This window comes from Mytilus edulis, chromosome 6 (assembly GCF_963676685.1).
Source record: "Mytilus edulis chromosome 6, xbMytEdul2.2, whole genome shotgun sequence".
Lineage (NCBI taxonomy): Eukaryota > Metazoa > Mollusca > Bivalvia > Mytilida > Mytilidae > Mytilus > Mytilus edulis.
The window spans coordinates 20,862,047-20,878,214 of NC_092349.1; the positions used below are offsets into that span (position 1 = coordinate 20,862,047).

The window sequence follows — 16,168 nt, forward strand, 5'->3', positions numbered from 1 at the left end:
GGTCTCAGACAAGGCTAGGTCTTTATTCATTGTGTTTGCTTCAGCTAAATGTGTTTTCGGTACTATATGGACGTTATCCTTGATCATATTAGCAATCAGAAGCTCAAGGGGAACCCAAAGCATTGGTCGTCGTAGTCCCCAAGACGGTTGGTTCCGGGCAACAGTGACAAGATGGTTTGTTAGATTCTGAATTTCTTGGTCGTTTTTGTCTGTACCATTTATGAAGAACACTGGTTCGAAGACAATGTGTTTCTTCATTTCATGGGTACCAAACATTTCAGTGATTTTCTTTACAAATTGCATGTGCATCTTCTTCTGCATATCCTGGTGAGTAAATAATGGAACAAAAATATATTATGTCGATACGTAAATTTTGGCACTGCACAAGGTCGTGTTTTTATCAAGTTATTTATAGTCAATATACTACACACCTGTAATGTGTAACGATTGCTTATTTAGTGTTGGAATCACGATATACTATAAGTTGTCATGAAAAATCTTCTCTTTTATTGGACTTACTATGTTAAAAAAAGCCTAAGCTATAAAAAAGTGTCAACTCAGCCAAAACAGAATAAATCGGCCGATATTGATATTTTTCGTATTGTCTGAGGCAACACAGAATTTGGGAACGTCTCCGGTTATTGATAGAACATCATGATGAACACCAACATAATGTAAAGTGTTGTTTTGAAGAAGCTGTGTTATTTACACAAGATTAACATATCGAGACGTTAAGTGTTAAAATAGTTAAGGCTAAAAACGGTCATACCCATCTAAAAAACCTTTTGTAAGCAGATATTTTACATATTATAGGTCTGGGGAACAAGTCTGCATATTTTCACAAAGCTCATACTTGCTCGTCGAACTCATTACTATTTAAAACATTTTCATTTTATCAGCTTGACATGTGAATTGGTGAGGAGTGCCTGTAATTGTTAAATGTTCAGTTGGTTTATGGATAGTTGACTCAATTGCTATCATATTCAACTTCTTGTATTATTAGTTTCAAAATGAGCAAGTCTTCAATACAGTTAGCATTAACATGATGCCAACAATGACAACCTGCTAGATTTAAATGTGTTTTCTGAATTTATTTCACTTTATCATCACTTTCTTCGTCTGTTGAAACCTTTAAGATTTTTTCTCAGTACTGTTTTGTTTTTCTAAAGAGACGTAACACCACTACTAACCGTGTATGAAATAAGCCCCGCCTCCTTATTACCTTATATGGAATATAAAGGGACGTAACTCCACTACTAACCGTGTATGGAATAAGCCCCGCCTCCCAACTAACCTAATATTGAATATACACGGTTTCCACGAGGACGCTTTTAACAAATCATATTCCTAGAAATGTATAGGAGGTAAGATAAAGTTTAATCCGTACGTTTCTACATATCCCATGCAATGGCAAAACCTTTCCAATAACTATGTTTGCGTTGATTCAAAATATGAGTTGTAACACTTTCAAGTGACAGTGAAGAATGAACAAATCATCAAAAAAGAGGGTTTTTGTCCCGTAATAAATATTATGTATCAATTTAAAATACAAAATTTTGCTTATAGATTGTAATCAGGTAAACATGCTATGGTTGCAGCGGCAGATCGTAACGCAACTCGTTTAACCTGATATTTAGGAAAAGGTGCTAACTATTTGAAAATACAACTTATATCAAGAAAATGCTCTATCGCGATTGAGTCGGTTCCGTTATTTTACAACCCCTTGCAAATGAAAAACGAATATGCTATATATTACATACACACACGTTTCTCGAATTGTCGTGACATTCGAGTAAAACTATTGTATTTAATAAATAAGTTCTAGTTTATAACAGAATTTAGTATAACATTTTGGTGAACGACGATAAAAGCTGTACGACAATTTTACATGTTACAGAATAAACTGCATACTTAAGTGTAATTAAGGGAAAAAGGATCAGAATTACAATACACAAGGTTGTGTTCTTAGTTAGAAAATAAAGCATGCTAGTCACCTTTTTTTAATTTATATATCAATTGAGGAACGGTACATGTAACTGATTCAATGCTTACATTCGAGAGAAGGTCACTATGCGTTGCAGCAAACAAGATCTTTGGCATGACATCATTATCATCCACACAGTAGGTAAGTATTGAATTCACCCAATGTTTCACAATAGCTAAAAATAAATATGGAGACTACAAAAATGTCCGTCTTACCCCTTTTATCTAAGATATAATAACAAAAAATTAATGCAATTAGCGTGTCCTCGCCTAAATTACGTTCATACTATTAGGCCGCCTTTGTTAAATTACAACTGCAAGTTGTCATTCTACCAAGGGGATCATAATAGAACACATGCGCTTTGGAATATCGAATCAACTGCAAATATATCGAATATGCAATACTTGTACCGGTGGTAAAATTCTACTCAAGATATATTGATTTCAAAATATAACATATGTAATTGTTGGCGTTGCCTAAAACAAATTAATTTTCATGCTATTTTAAAATAAATATATACACAATGATAGGTCATATATTAAGCTATAAATTGGGGAAATATTACAAAATATTATTAATGTTGTCATTCACATGTACATGCTAAAGGACTTTTGTATGATTTGAAAAAAAAACACAAACGGTATTTTTTTTTAAATTAAAATACAAGAGTAATACTTGTAACACATAATTGATCAAATGCCTTTGTTTTTATTATATGAAACTGTCTCAGAACATATAATTGAATGTTCCGTCTTATATGCTGTGAGAATACCTGAAATAGTATATTTATCAACCTTCCAATTATGTAAAAATGTAAAAATGTATATCGTCTACTCACATCTACTAATAACTATGACAATTGAATGTTTTGCACTTGTTACATAACAGAAAGGTTAATTATATAACATTTAATGGTGGTTACCTTAAAATAATATAATTGATTATAGGACGTTGCATGTGTACCTTTAAGTAAAAGGCTGATGCTAGTAAGTTACCTTTGAATTATCTGATCAGAAATGTTTTAATAAACCAATAGACATCAATTTGTTATGACTTCAAACCATTATTCTAATATGACGACCTATTATCGTCAAACAGTATAATCACAGTATATCTTTTAGCGTAAGCGCATACATACACACAACCGGCTGTTCTGCGTTACGCCCAACTGAATTATACTACCAGGTTTTTTTTCAAATTATCTACAATGTACGTAGTTATGAGAAATAACAGAGACACTGAAGACAGTCAGTTGCCTAAAAATCTTGTACTAGTTTATTTAATACAATACAATAAATTGATGGGCAAACAAACATACGCATATTTTAAAGTCGAACAACCCTATCTAATTTTATTGCAGGTTTATTCTATGATTTATTGGATGACCTTTTTGATTTTCGTCGGTTTCGTGGCACGCCTAGGATGTTGAGTATGTCATGTATGTTGTAAAATTACTTAATGAAATTAATTATTTGTGCATTTTTGGAAAATGAGATATTCTGCATTGTCATGTTGCTTTACTTACATTCATTAGAAATATCTCCGGTAGGATATTCTGTCAGCGGTTCTTGAAAATCCCTACTGCCATCAAACATCACAACAAATGTTCCACCGTGCTGAACAAATAACTGATGGGTCATGTCATATGATCGCTGACCACCAAAGTCAACTAAATCTGAAGGTGCAATTTTAATTTTGTATTGACCACTCTTTACTTCTTTCAAAATGTCGTCATGTACTGCATATGCTTCAATTTTTTTCAACTGAGGCAGACTAATCGATGCAGCCTTTTTTATTTCAGGTGTGGTGGTCTTGTCACTCTGTGAGTGTTTAAATTGGCTAACGCAAGCCTCTGGTTTTACAGAAGCTTTTGAATTGAAACTTGTATTTTTCTTTTTAGTTTGTAGATTTGATTTTGAAAGATCCGTCGAGACTTGCGCAATACACAGCTCCTGTTTTGTATCAGCGCTTGGACGTGTAAGTATTTCAAGATTTGGTTTTCCGATAATTAACTTTGTCATAACATTATGACCTCTGTCTTCTGTAAAACATAATTATCATTGTAAATCCTTCATTATCAGGAAACTGAGTTATACAGAATATAATTGTTCTTTAACAGTTGAATATGCAATGCTTAAAAAACGAAGAAAGAGAAACAACAAAGGTTTGTAGTTTAGACTATTAATCAGAACATGTCAGGTGTCAAAGAATAAATTGCTGCTTAAATTACTGCTTAACATTGACCGACCGATTAATACTTATCACCGGATTCGAACTTATCTGAGCTGTAGATCACCTGTGATAATCTCCGTGTTTTGTTTGGGTTCGTATTACTTAGTCCAAAGTGTTCTATGTTGTGGTTTGTGTACTGTTGTTTGACTTATTGTAGATTTTCCTATTTTGCTATCGCCTTGTCAGTGTGCTTTCGATGTATGAGTTTGAATATCCCTGTGGTATATTTAGTCTCACGTTTAAAGTACACTAATGGAACTTATATCTAAAAACAAGTTAAAACAGTAAAGCACCAATGACCCCCATCGCGCACTCAACAAATTTTATATCTTTAGTGATACTCGTGACAAAAATGTCTACATTGGTTGTCTTTAATAAATATTGGTAAGGGCATTTGATGTTTAACCTTGATTTGTTGAAAAACAAATTTTGTCCTAAATATGTATTTATGTTTGTGCGTTGAAAGGTTGTTTTTTCTCGATGCAATTTCTATTTAAATTGATGTAATATGCTAATATAAATCAAGACCCTTATAACGAACAATGTGCATTCGATATATAAAAAAGATGAGACGATTAGATTTGATTGCCATTGAGGCAACTCACCTTCATAATCAAATTACTATTAGGTTAGCAATTATGGCCATGTTACAACATTCAACAATTGAAAAAACCGATACCGTATAAATCAAGTTATTAAAAATTTACTGCAAGCGAAATGTCTGAACAATACTGAATTTACCGTAGTGGCTAAATTTACCGAAGAATGAACATCATAAATAATGTACCGGTCACTCTTTTCACATGATATTTCGATTTTAATGAAAATACATTTAGGAAGAATATTGGTATATTGTTGAGATTCATTTCTTCATATTTTTTTCCATAGAAAACAGCATTAAGCTTTTCATTCAAAGAAAATGTATTATATATGATAAAAACGCACATTCAATACAAATATGCATATAACGCTAACGGTTGATAACTGTTCCTAAAAGCATATATTTGATAGCAATACGCATATTCTATAGATGTATCAGAGATGTGAAAGTTACAAAAGGGACACTCAAACTCATAAGTCGAAAATAAACTGACAACGCCATGACAAAAAACGAAAAAACACAAAAACACAAAAACAAACAGTATACAAAACACAACATATAAAACTAAACACTCAGCAAAATATAAACTATGAATAAAATGGGGGTATTTGTTAACCTTTTTAAATCCTTACTACATGTTTCAAGCTGGTGATACCCACAGTGACTTACAGTCTACCAACAGAGGTAATGAACCAGTGGAAGTAAAAACATTAACGGTTCTTAGTTTTCTGCTCAAAGTTCTTATCTCGACAATAAATAGCACTTTAATGATGCTCGTTGTCAAACTTAATAATAGTCAAATCTTTGAATTCTGTATATTATTTAATAATATCGACCTTTTATGGCAATTTGTATTACCTTCTTTTAAGGGAACCATATCATAAGTTTCCAAGTTGATACCGTTTCGTCCAAAGTGTATGACCAACCCATCTGTTGATTTCCATGTAAGTGGTATTGGACTACCAATGAGAACACTTGCAAGGGTGGATTTTCCACATGCACAACTTCCACAAAGAAAAACTCTATTTTCATACGATTCATATGTTCCATCGGACAGTAAAATGAGGAAATCTTCAGACGTACCAGCAAATGGAAGTAAATCCTGATTTACTAAAACATTGTTTAAGAATCATCATTAGTTTATTGTTTTGTGTAATTCATATGTCAATTTACGAGGAATCAATTTAATATTACTAAATTAAGGTTAATTTTATATATTATACCTAAAGCATTATTTTATCTTTACGGTTCGAAAACAATGCAACCAAATTGATTTCAGTTCACAATAAATACACTATTTAATTACAAATTGTGTATCTCAACAAAATGTTTCACAAATTAAAATATGTACGGCGTCTCAAAAATTTTAATAATGTCCATTGCATAGATTCTTTCAAAGCTATATTTTAAGATTTAACATAAAGCGATAATTAGTGATTAGTATATTTAAAAACAGGCCTATTTCTAAAACAACCAAAAATGTAAGTCAGAAACGTTTGATTTTATATTTGGATGTTGGTAAAAACCCATACAGGTTGATCAATTTGATGCAGCCGTTAATGCATATTGAAACTCTCATCCTTCGGTTGCCACAATGATGAACAATTATGATAAAATTCGTAAAAAAAATCAAAATAATATTGATTAGAGATTTGACACTATGTTTGCCTTTGAAGATAGATGTTGCATAAATGTTCACACACGTTTGATTTTTTTAAATTCGTATTCATATCAACGACTTCACAACCATGATCTCTGGTTGCCACATTTGATGTGGTGAGGATTAATCAGTATGGAAGTTTTTAAATTCCAAAATTTAATTTTTTATCCTTTTGGGCTTTTTTTGAAAGACTTAAATGTAATTCTTATTAATGACGTTTTGAAAATGGAGTGACAATAATTAATCGTCTTCAATGGACAATGCAACATTTAGGTATAACCACTTAACGTCTAATCATTTAAACCGGCAATAATAAGTTGTATTTATCTTTGCCTATCCTGTCCATCTTTTTGAAAGAAAACAAGTGATAACACGTATTTGGTTTTTAAATTCCGGAAGGTCAACTATGTCTTCATTTGAGAATAATATCGTTAGGTCAATCAGACTCCTGACTTTTCGAAATGGATTGGGATGATTGTGTTTTAAAAATATCATGTGCCACCAAACAATGGAAAGCGTTGACTAATATATATTTCCATAGGCGTACATAAAACATATGCGACATATAGTTTGTATTATTAGTTTCTGCAGTTCGACAGCGTCTGTGAAATCAATACAATTACCTCTCGGTATATATGCAAAGACAACATTAATTAACGAATAAATATATTAACTAATCACTAATAGGTAGATGTTGTAATATATCTTACCTCCTTCGTTTTCAGACGTCTTTTGAGATGAATCGCCTTGTTCCAAAACTGTAGTAGTGTTTTTAGGGGCACTTCCTTCTTTAATCATATAAGACTACAATAAATTGTTATAAAATCAGACCTCATTAAATAAGTAAAATCACTCTGTGTAAAACAATATATTTTGTTAAAAAAAAAAGGTCGAAATATGGAACGATGGTAATTATATATCATATCTACCGAATTAAACTTATTACTGGGTTAATACTTACATGAGCAACATACATTTGGAACAGGGTCGTATGAAGCACCTCAGATCATCCCAAGTTTTTGGTGGGGTTCGTTATGCTCAGTTTTTAGTGATCTATGTTGTGTTTTGGGAACGTTTGTTTGGTGTCTTTTTTCTGTTTTAGTAATAGTGTTGCCAGTTTATGTTTTACTTGTCAGTTAGAACGTCCTGTTGGTATCCGTCTCCTCTTCTTACCAGCTATCTGTTACCAGTTTCACGCGCGTGAAACTGCTTTGACCACAAAGACTTATTTTACGTCAGTCCACTCAATGGTTGTCGCTTTTGAAGAGGAGTAACACAATAAAGTTTGTGATCCTTATGATATCAAAGAAGCGACTATGATAAAAAGAAGTGACATGCACATATTACATAAAGTAAGCGTCAATACTATATCGAACTATAGGTTTTATATTGGTTGTGGTAAAACTATTAATTATTAAAAGAGATGCTGACTCTAATCCTTTCCCTTGTATACTAGTAAATAGCATAGTACTTGCAACCTTAGGCGTTACTGTTTGACTGGAACTTGACTGAACGGTGAAGTCTAAGTAGAAACATGGTCAGCCTTTATGATATGTTGCAAAAAGTAAAATCACAAAAATACTGAACTCAGAGGAAAATCTAATCGGAAAGTCCATAATCACATGGTAAAATCAAATGACAAAACACATAAAAAACGAATGGACAAGAACTGTCATATTTCTGACTTGGTACAGGCATTTTCAAATGTAGAAAATGGTGGATAAAACCTGGTTTTATAGCACTAAACCTCTCACTTAGGTGACAGTCTCGTCAAATTCCGTTATATTAACAATGATGCATGAACTAAACAGACATAATAAATAAAATAGTCAAAATATGAGTACAGCAGTCATCATTGTATAACAATTTTAAAAGGAACAATTTAACAGAACATAAAAACATCTATCGACCAACATATTCATTGATTCGCGTGTCTGACGTCAGAAAATTTTATACGTCACATATATTTGTCGTTCAATGTATATACAAACAATTTCAAAATTTCACATGGGAAATGTTAGCACTCAGGGTTAAAAAATCAAAAGTATATAAGAATTAATTTCAGAACTAGACTGAGATTTAAAATAGTTCAATAGAATTTAAAAAAATCCAGAAATAGTTCATTCCACTACGCGATTGAATAATGTTGCCTAAGTTTATACTAATCTTTGATGTTTTTAGCCAATCATGCTAGGTATCAAAACATTTACTATCAATATAAGTCCATCGTTTTAAATGACGCATAAAAATTCCCGCCTCTATAATGCCTCGATTTTAGATAAGCTAACTTGTCATACACATAATTTAAATTTAACGGTTCTAAACTGTTCTAGGGCAGCTATATTATTCAAATCAAACACATCAAAAAAACGGACAAGCACTGTTCTATTATTAATATTACTTTTACTGTTGGATTGTTTTATGTGATATCCGTTTAACGTTACATTACTTATACATCCCGTCAATGTGTTTGTATTGTCTTTCATTTTTGGTGGTGTGTTTTGTATATGCGACTTTTTGTATTTCTTTGGTTCTTATAACATGACTCTGTACTTTAAAGGATCCCGTCAGTATGATACTGTTCTATTGCATGTCATTATGATATATTTATATTATGAATTACAAAATACGTTGAACTACAAACGTCAAAATCATTCCATCGCGCAGTGGAATTAACTATTTGTGGATTCTTATGAATTCTATATAACTTTTGGACTATTTTAAATCTCGGTCTATTTCTGAAATGTATTCTTACATACTTTTCATTTTTTAACCCTGTATGTTAACATTGCCTATGTGAAATTTTACAATTGTCTTATGTATATTGAACGACAAATATATGTGACGTATACAATTTTCTGACGTCATACACGCAAATCAATGAATGTGTTTGTAGATAGATGTTTCTTTTGTGTTCTGTTAAATTGTTCCTTTTAAAATTTCAACAATAATGACTGCTGTACCCATATTTTGACTATTTTATTTATTGTGTCTGTTTAGTTAACGCATCATTGTAAATATAACGGAATTAGATGAGACTGTCATCAAAGTGAGAGGATTAGCGCAATAAAACCAGGTTTGAAAATGCCTGTACCAAGTCAGGAATATGACAGTTCTTGTCCATTCGTTTTTTATGCGTTTTGTGTTTTGATTTTGCCAGGTGATTATGGACTTTCCGAATTGATTTTCCTCTAAGTTCAGTATTTTTGTGATTTGACTTTTTATTCATAGCCAATACTATATTGGGTGAATCGGAGAAAATGTAGAATTAGAAGTCATCAGAGATTTTAATAAAGTAACTTAAAAAAAAGTTGTATAATTGTTTCATGAAGACTTAGAATATATTTGGGCCTTAACTATGTTGACTCAGCATCAATTTTTTTTTTTAATATAGTTGACCTTAAGCCCTATATGCAGAGTAATATGCATATATGTAGCTTAAATTGTTAAGAATTTCTTATATTTACTCTTCCTGGTAATTAAAACTCATATATTGTTGTTGAACATTGTTACTGCGGTGTGTTTGTCCTATCGAAAACCCATAAGGAAGCCGTTATATCTTGCTGTGCTTTCTTGTGATCTCGGCAAAAAAAACTGCAAGCTACACAAAAAATGCCTCTATATAACTAACAACACAGTATGTTTTATTATTATTTAAATATACTTAATATCTCATGTTTCCTAGTGGCAAAAAAGAGAACAATCCCTAGCTTCTGGGTCATGTAACATGATTTAACATGTAAGGGCTATAATTTTATCAATATAAAGGTCTGTTTTTTAATAGAAAACGATAAACTTGCTTTGAGATTATTCAAACAAAAAACAAATGTTTTTAGTCAGTTCTATATATAAAGCTCATTCATATATCAAAATGTCAGTTTTGTTGATCCAACTTGTGTACATATGGCTTTATTGTAACACTTCATATATTAGTCAAATTGTATTAGATATACGGTGAAAGAAGATATTATTGTGACGATATTTCTAAGGTGACCCTCTACGGCGGAAATTGTGATTTTGTTAATAGATAAATTGGGTACACTGTAATATATAGACCGGCGACAAAGGTAATTTTGACACCTTATTTAATATTGAATATTTGAACGATTATCTATTAAATTTTACATTTATAGTTGAAAATAATTAATAAATGTTCGTTTATTCAGTACATTATGACTCAATTCCTGCAAGGTGTCAGTTTAAACATACCATTCTGGTTGTATAAACGAATTTTGCCATGCCTGTCATGTTGGTCCAATATTTGCAATCAGATTATGAAATATTTAGTCTTATAATATGTGCCGATACTTTTTTGACATATCTTGCGTTAAAACAACACTTTCCTAAAGCCAACCATGTTTAGATATCACAAATTTCTCATTTGCAATACAAATCCATAATTTTAGATAAAACAGTTGAAGTTCAGCTTTTATAAATGCTGGTTTTATTATGAAAGCCAGTTTTTTTAAAAGGTAGCTCCAGATTGTTCTTAAGCTGACAACTATCATTTAAACTTCTATAAAGTTGTTATAATAAAGCAATGCACTTTTAAACATGAAAGTTAATTAGAGACAATTTAAGAAACTTACATATTACTGTACTAAATTCAAACAATACTATGTTCTCAGACTACAGTACTTGCAACCTTAGGCGTTACTATTTCAGCGATCAGTCAGCGGTCATCGATCAGTCACCAATCAGTCAAGTTCGCGTCAAACTCACGTCAGCAATCCGTCTGACTTATAGTAAAAGTAATTGACTGATCGGACTGATCGGACGGATAGTACCGATCGACCTTGATGACGGATTGAACTTTAATACGTCAAATGATAAATTAATACAAATTACGGAATCTTAGTTTCGTTTAATCTAATTAAAATGGCGACTCTTGAAAATCGAACGTTCAATGATACATTTTGTTTATTAATTATTTAGCAAAGTTTTATGAATTGAAATGAAAAGAAATGTACAGATAAAATCCAAATTAAAATATCATCATTAAAGAATGGTCTTTTTCGTTTTATTTAGGTTATATATTTTCACAACCGGCGAGTTCTAAAACGCTGTCTACATCGCGATTTTTATTTTATTAATTTCCAAACATTCTCGGGAAAAACAAAATGAAAGAATCAGTTATTGAAAAATGTAGTCTATTTATTTCAATATTTTAAATTTTTGTATCCTTATCATCATAAAATTCTTAAAAAAAACTTATCATAATCAGGTGCATTTAAAATAACAAATTACAAAAATAACTGCTGTATTTTTTAACAAGAAATAGAAATAATTTTAAACAATGCAAACAACATTACATAATATTTTCCTGATAGTCTTTTTTTTAATAAAAAAGATAACTACTCCTAAACAATAAAAAGTACAAAATTCCAATGGTGGTAAACATAAATATATTCCTTAAAAAGAAAGAAATAAGCAGATTTATTCTTGAATAATTCACATTTTCTACAAAAAACATATGAAAATCATTTATAACAACTGATTGCAATTGATATTAAAATATTTTCCAATATGAGAAGAAATATTGCATTTTTGCCAACACGCACAAAAACATAATATCTCTTTCCTTAAAGTAAACATAATTTATGAAGAACAACCAATCCTGATGGACAAAAAGTAATGCAATCATTTATTTTAAGTATTTTATGTCTCATTACATCTCAATTCTAATAAGCAGACTTGTCTCAAGATGGTAAAATAACTGATTTCAAATAAAATAGTATCATCTTCAATAAAAAGAAGAATAATTTTGTTTTTTTTAGACAATGCGAATAAAAGTTTAGTATGATTTCTCTGATATTCCTTTAATTTTATGAACAAAAAAACTATTTTAAACTATAAAAAGTACAAAATCCAATGGCGGTCAATAATTTTCAGTAAAATGAAGAAATATTTGCATTTTAGGTAACGCGTACACAAATTTAATATCTTTTTCCTTAAAGTACGCATGTTTTTTGAAGAACAGCCAATCCTGATGTACAGAAAGTACTGAAAGCATATGACGGTTAATAATTTGTATCAAAATAAATCAATAACTGCATTCTTATTTCACAAAAATAAAAGTTTAAGTATTTTAATTCTCATTATATCTCAATTCTAATTAGAAGACTTGTCTCAAGATGGTAAAAATAACTGATTTCAAATAAAATAGTATCATTTTTGATAAAAAGAAGAATAATTTTGATTACTTTAAACAATGCGGACAAAATTTTAGTATGATTTTTCTGATATTATTTTAATTTTATGAAAACAAATTATTCTCAACTATAAAAAGTACAAAAATCCAATGGCGGTCAATAATTTTCAGTAAAATGAGACAATATTTGCATTTTAGGCAACGCGTACACAATTTAATATCTTTTTCCTTCAAGTAAGATTATTTTATGAGGAACAACCAATCCTGATGTTCAAAAAGTACTGAAATCATATGACAGTTAAGAATTTGTATCAAAAAAAAATCAATAAGTACATTCTTGTTCCACAAAAGTAAAAGTTTAAGTATTTTAATTCTCATTATATCTGAATTCTGATTAGAAGACTTGTCTCAAGATGGTAAAAATAACTGATTTCAAATAAAATAGTATCATTTTTGGTAAAAAGAAGAATAATTTTGATTACTTTAAACCATGCGAACAAAATTTTAGTATGATTTTTCTGATATAATTTTAAATTTATGAAAAAAAACTATTCTCAACTATAAAAAGTACAAAAATCCAATGGCGGTCAATAATTTTCAGTAAAATGACACAATATTTGCATTAAAGGAAACGCCTACCAAAATTTTATATCTTTTTCCTAAAAGTAAGCATATTTTTTGAAGAACAGCCAATCCTGATGTACAAAAATTACTGAAATCATATGACGGTTAATTATTTGTATCAAAATAAATCAATAACTACATTCTTATTCCACAAAAATAAAAGTTTAAGTATTTTAATTTTCATTATATCTCGATTCTGATTAGAAGACTTGTCTCAAAATGGTAAAAATAACTGATTTCAAATAAAATAGTATCATTTTTGATAAAAAGAAAAATATTTTGATTATTTTAAACAATGCGAACAAAAATTTAGTATGACTTTTCTGATATAATTTTAAATTTATGAAAAAAACTATTCTCAACTATAGAAAGTACAAAAATCCAATGGCGGTCAATAATTTTCAGTAAAATGACACAATATTTGCATTTAAGGAAACACGTACAAAAATTTTATATCTTTTTCCTAAAAGTAAGCATATTTTTTGAAGAACAGCCAATCCTGATGTACAAAAAGTACTGAAATCATATGACGGTTAATTATTTGTATCAAAATAAATCAATCACTACATTCTTATTCCACAAAAATGAAAGTTTAAGTATTTTAATTCTCATTATATCTGAATTCTGATTAGAAGACTTGTCTCAAGATGGTAAAAATAACTGATTTCAAATAAAATAGTATCATTTTTGAAAAAAAGAAGAATCATTTTGATTATTTTAAACAATGCGAACAAAATTTTAGTATGATTTTTCTGATATTATTTTAATTTTATGAAAAAAAACTATTCTCAACTATAAAAAGTATAAAAATCCAATGGCGGTAAATAATTTTCAGTAAAATGAAACAGTATTTGCATTTTAGGAAACACGTACAAAAATTTTATATCTTTTTCTTAAAAGTAAGCATATTTAATGAAGAACAGCCAATCCTGATATACAAAATGTACTGAAATCATATGACGGTTAATAATTTGTATCAAAATAAATCAATAACTACATTCTTATTCCACAAAAATAAAAGTTTAAGTATTTTAATTCTCACTATATCTCGATTCTTATTAGTAGAATTCCCTTGCAAGAATCTATTGGGATATCCTAGGATATCCCAAGAACTTCCTGGGATTTCCTGAGATATTTTCTTGGGATATCCCAGGACTTCCTGAAATGAAATTTCAAGACTTTTCAGGAATTTTAGGGAGAGTATTGGAACAGGACTTCCTGGGATATCCCAGGAAATCCTGATCCTAAAAGCATAGGACCAATTGGGACATTTCAGGACTTTTCAGGACTAGTAAACCTGAAATATCCCAGGATTGTCCTGAGAAGTCCCAGGTTTAAAAAACTTTTCAGGACTTGTTTACATGTAAATTATTTTAATATTGTCCTGTGAACTCCTGGGATGTCCTGGGATATTTCAAGACAAACCAAAAAATCAACAAAAAAAGCCATGGGGATAACATGGACTCTTATCCTTTTAATCTATGAAAAGACAGTATTCATTCTTCCGACTTTTTTCTTCACAGCACATTTGATGGCATTTTTAAAATCAAATTACTTGAAAACAAATTTATTTTCTATAGTACAGTCACTGTTTTGTTCATTGTTATCATCTTGTATTCTCTCAAATTTTCCAAAAAGCTGTCTTGTCTTGACTAGTTTAAGCTGGTCACATAAATGTATCTTGGCCCTCACTATAGTTTTTTTTATAAATCAGAGCTGCTGGTCTTTAACAGTAAATCTGAAACAAAACAAAAGTTTGGGATCTAAAGTTTGATAAAAAAAATTAAATGCCAAATCTCATGCATTAGTATGTCAGATTTGTTTAAGTCAACATGCTTTTTTCTTTATTTAAATGAGTACATACATGTATATATTTTGTGTATAAATGTACCCTACCATTAAGGACATTTGATTCATTGATATATCATTATGACTTTAAAATATCTCCTGACAATTATTTTTAGCATTTTTCCCCCCTACTCAATCATTTATTTAAAATTTGTAAAATTAAACATGTACTAGTATTCCAGAAGTATGTATCTTAATGAATTAAGCAACTTATTTCAGAGATATTGCAGCAAACTGTTTGTGGTATATATCTTAATGTGAGTTTTCTCACTGATCTATGTTTAAGTTTTTTATATTATTATTAAAAGCATACTGTACCTATACAATTTAAATATTTTTCATTATAAGTTATAACAATGAAATGCTAATTACTTATGATTGTGATGAAAGTAAATCTTATGTAAACAATCTATAACTGTTTTCTTTACTCTTATTGTAACATGCACATATTCAAAATGGTGGAATCTAATGTATTTGTACTTACCAAAAGATATTATCCAAAATGCATGAAATCATCAAATTAATGCTCCTTAAAATCAAAGTCATGTCACCAGAAGAAATCATCTGCACTATTAATATAATGTTAAAATATAGAACTGTTGGAACTTAGTTAATTTCATTTATCTGCATTCACTTTGTGTTTAGGATATATTCGACATCTTTGCTTGTTGTCCAAGTTCAAATTCTAATTGTGTCAGGGGTTATTTAAGGAGTTAAATTTCTATTTTCTTTGAAAGGTTCCCTGGTTGAATAAATTAAATTTATCTTGAATATTTGATATATATATATTATAATAAAAAAAATATCCATTTATTGTTTATTTACCATCTTAATGTTTAAAGTTATAATAGTAATTGCAGAAAATTTATAATTTAGCCATATGTGATCCCCTGCATTTGGCCTCACACTTCCTGTCCAGTGTCTACACTAAAATAAGTATTTACCAGATGGCACATTTATACATTTCATTCACTCTGGCTCACATTTCAAAGATAAAGAATTAAAGCATGAAAATTATTTGTGTGTTCATTTAGATACTTGCAATTATATAATTTAACCTGTTTACAT

General features: G+C 29.9%; 1 long non-coding RNA gene across 1 annotated transcript; it reads right to left on the reverse strand.

The window, feature by feature from the left end:
* Positions 1–14,547: 14,547 nt before the first annotated feature.
* LOC139527345 (uncharacterized) lies at positions 14,548–15,726 on the reverse strand. The gene is made up of 2 exons (XR_011665330.1): positions 15,585–15,726; positions 14,548–14,990 (listed from the first exon to the last, which is right to left on the reverse strand). It is a non-coding gene; the product is annotated as an uncharacterized lncRNA (long non-coding RNA).
* Between the last annotated feature and the right edge of the window lie 442 nt (positions 15,727–16,168).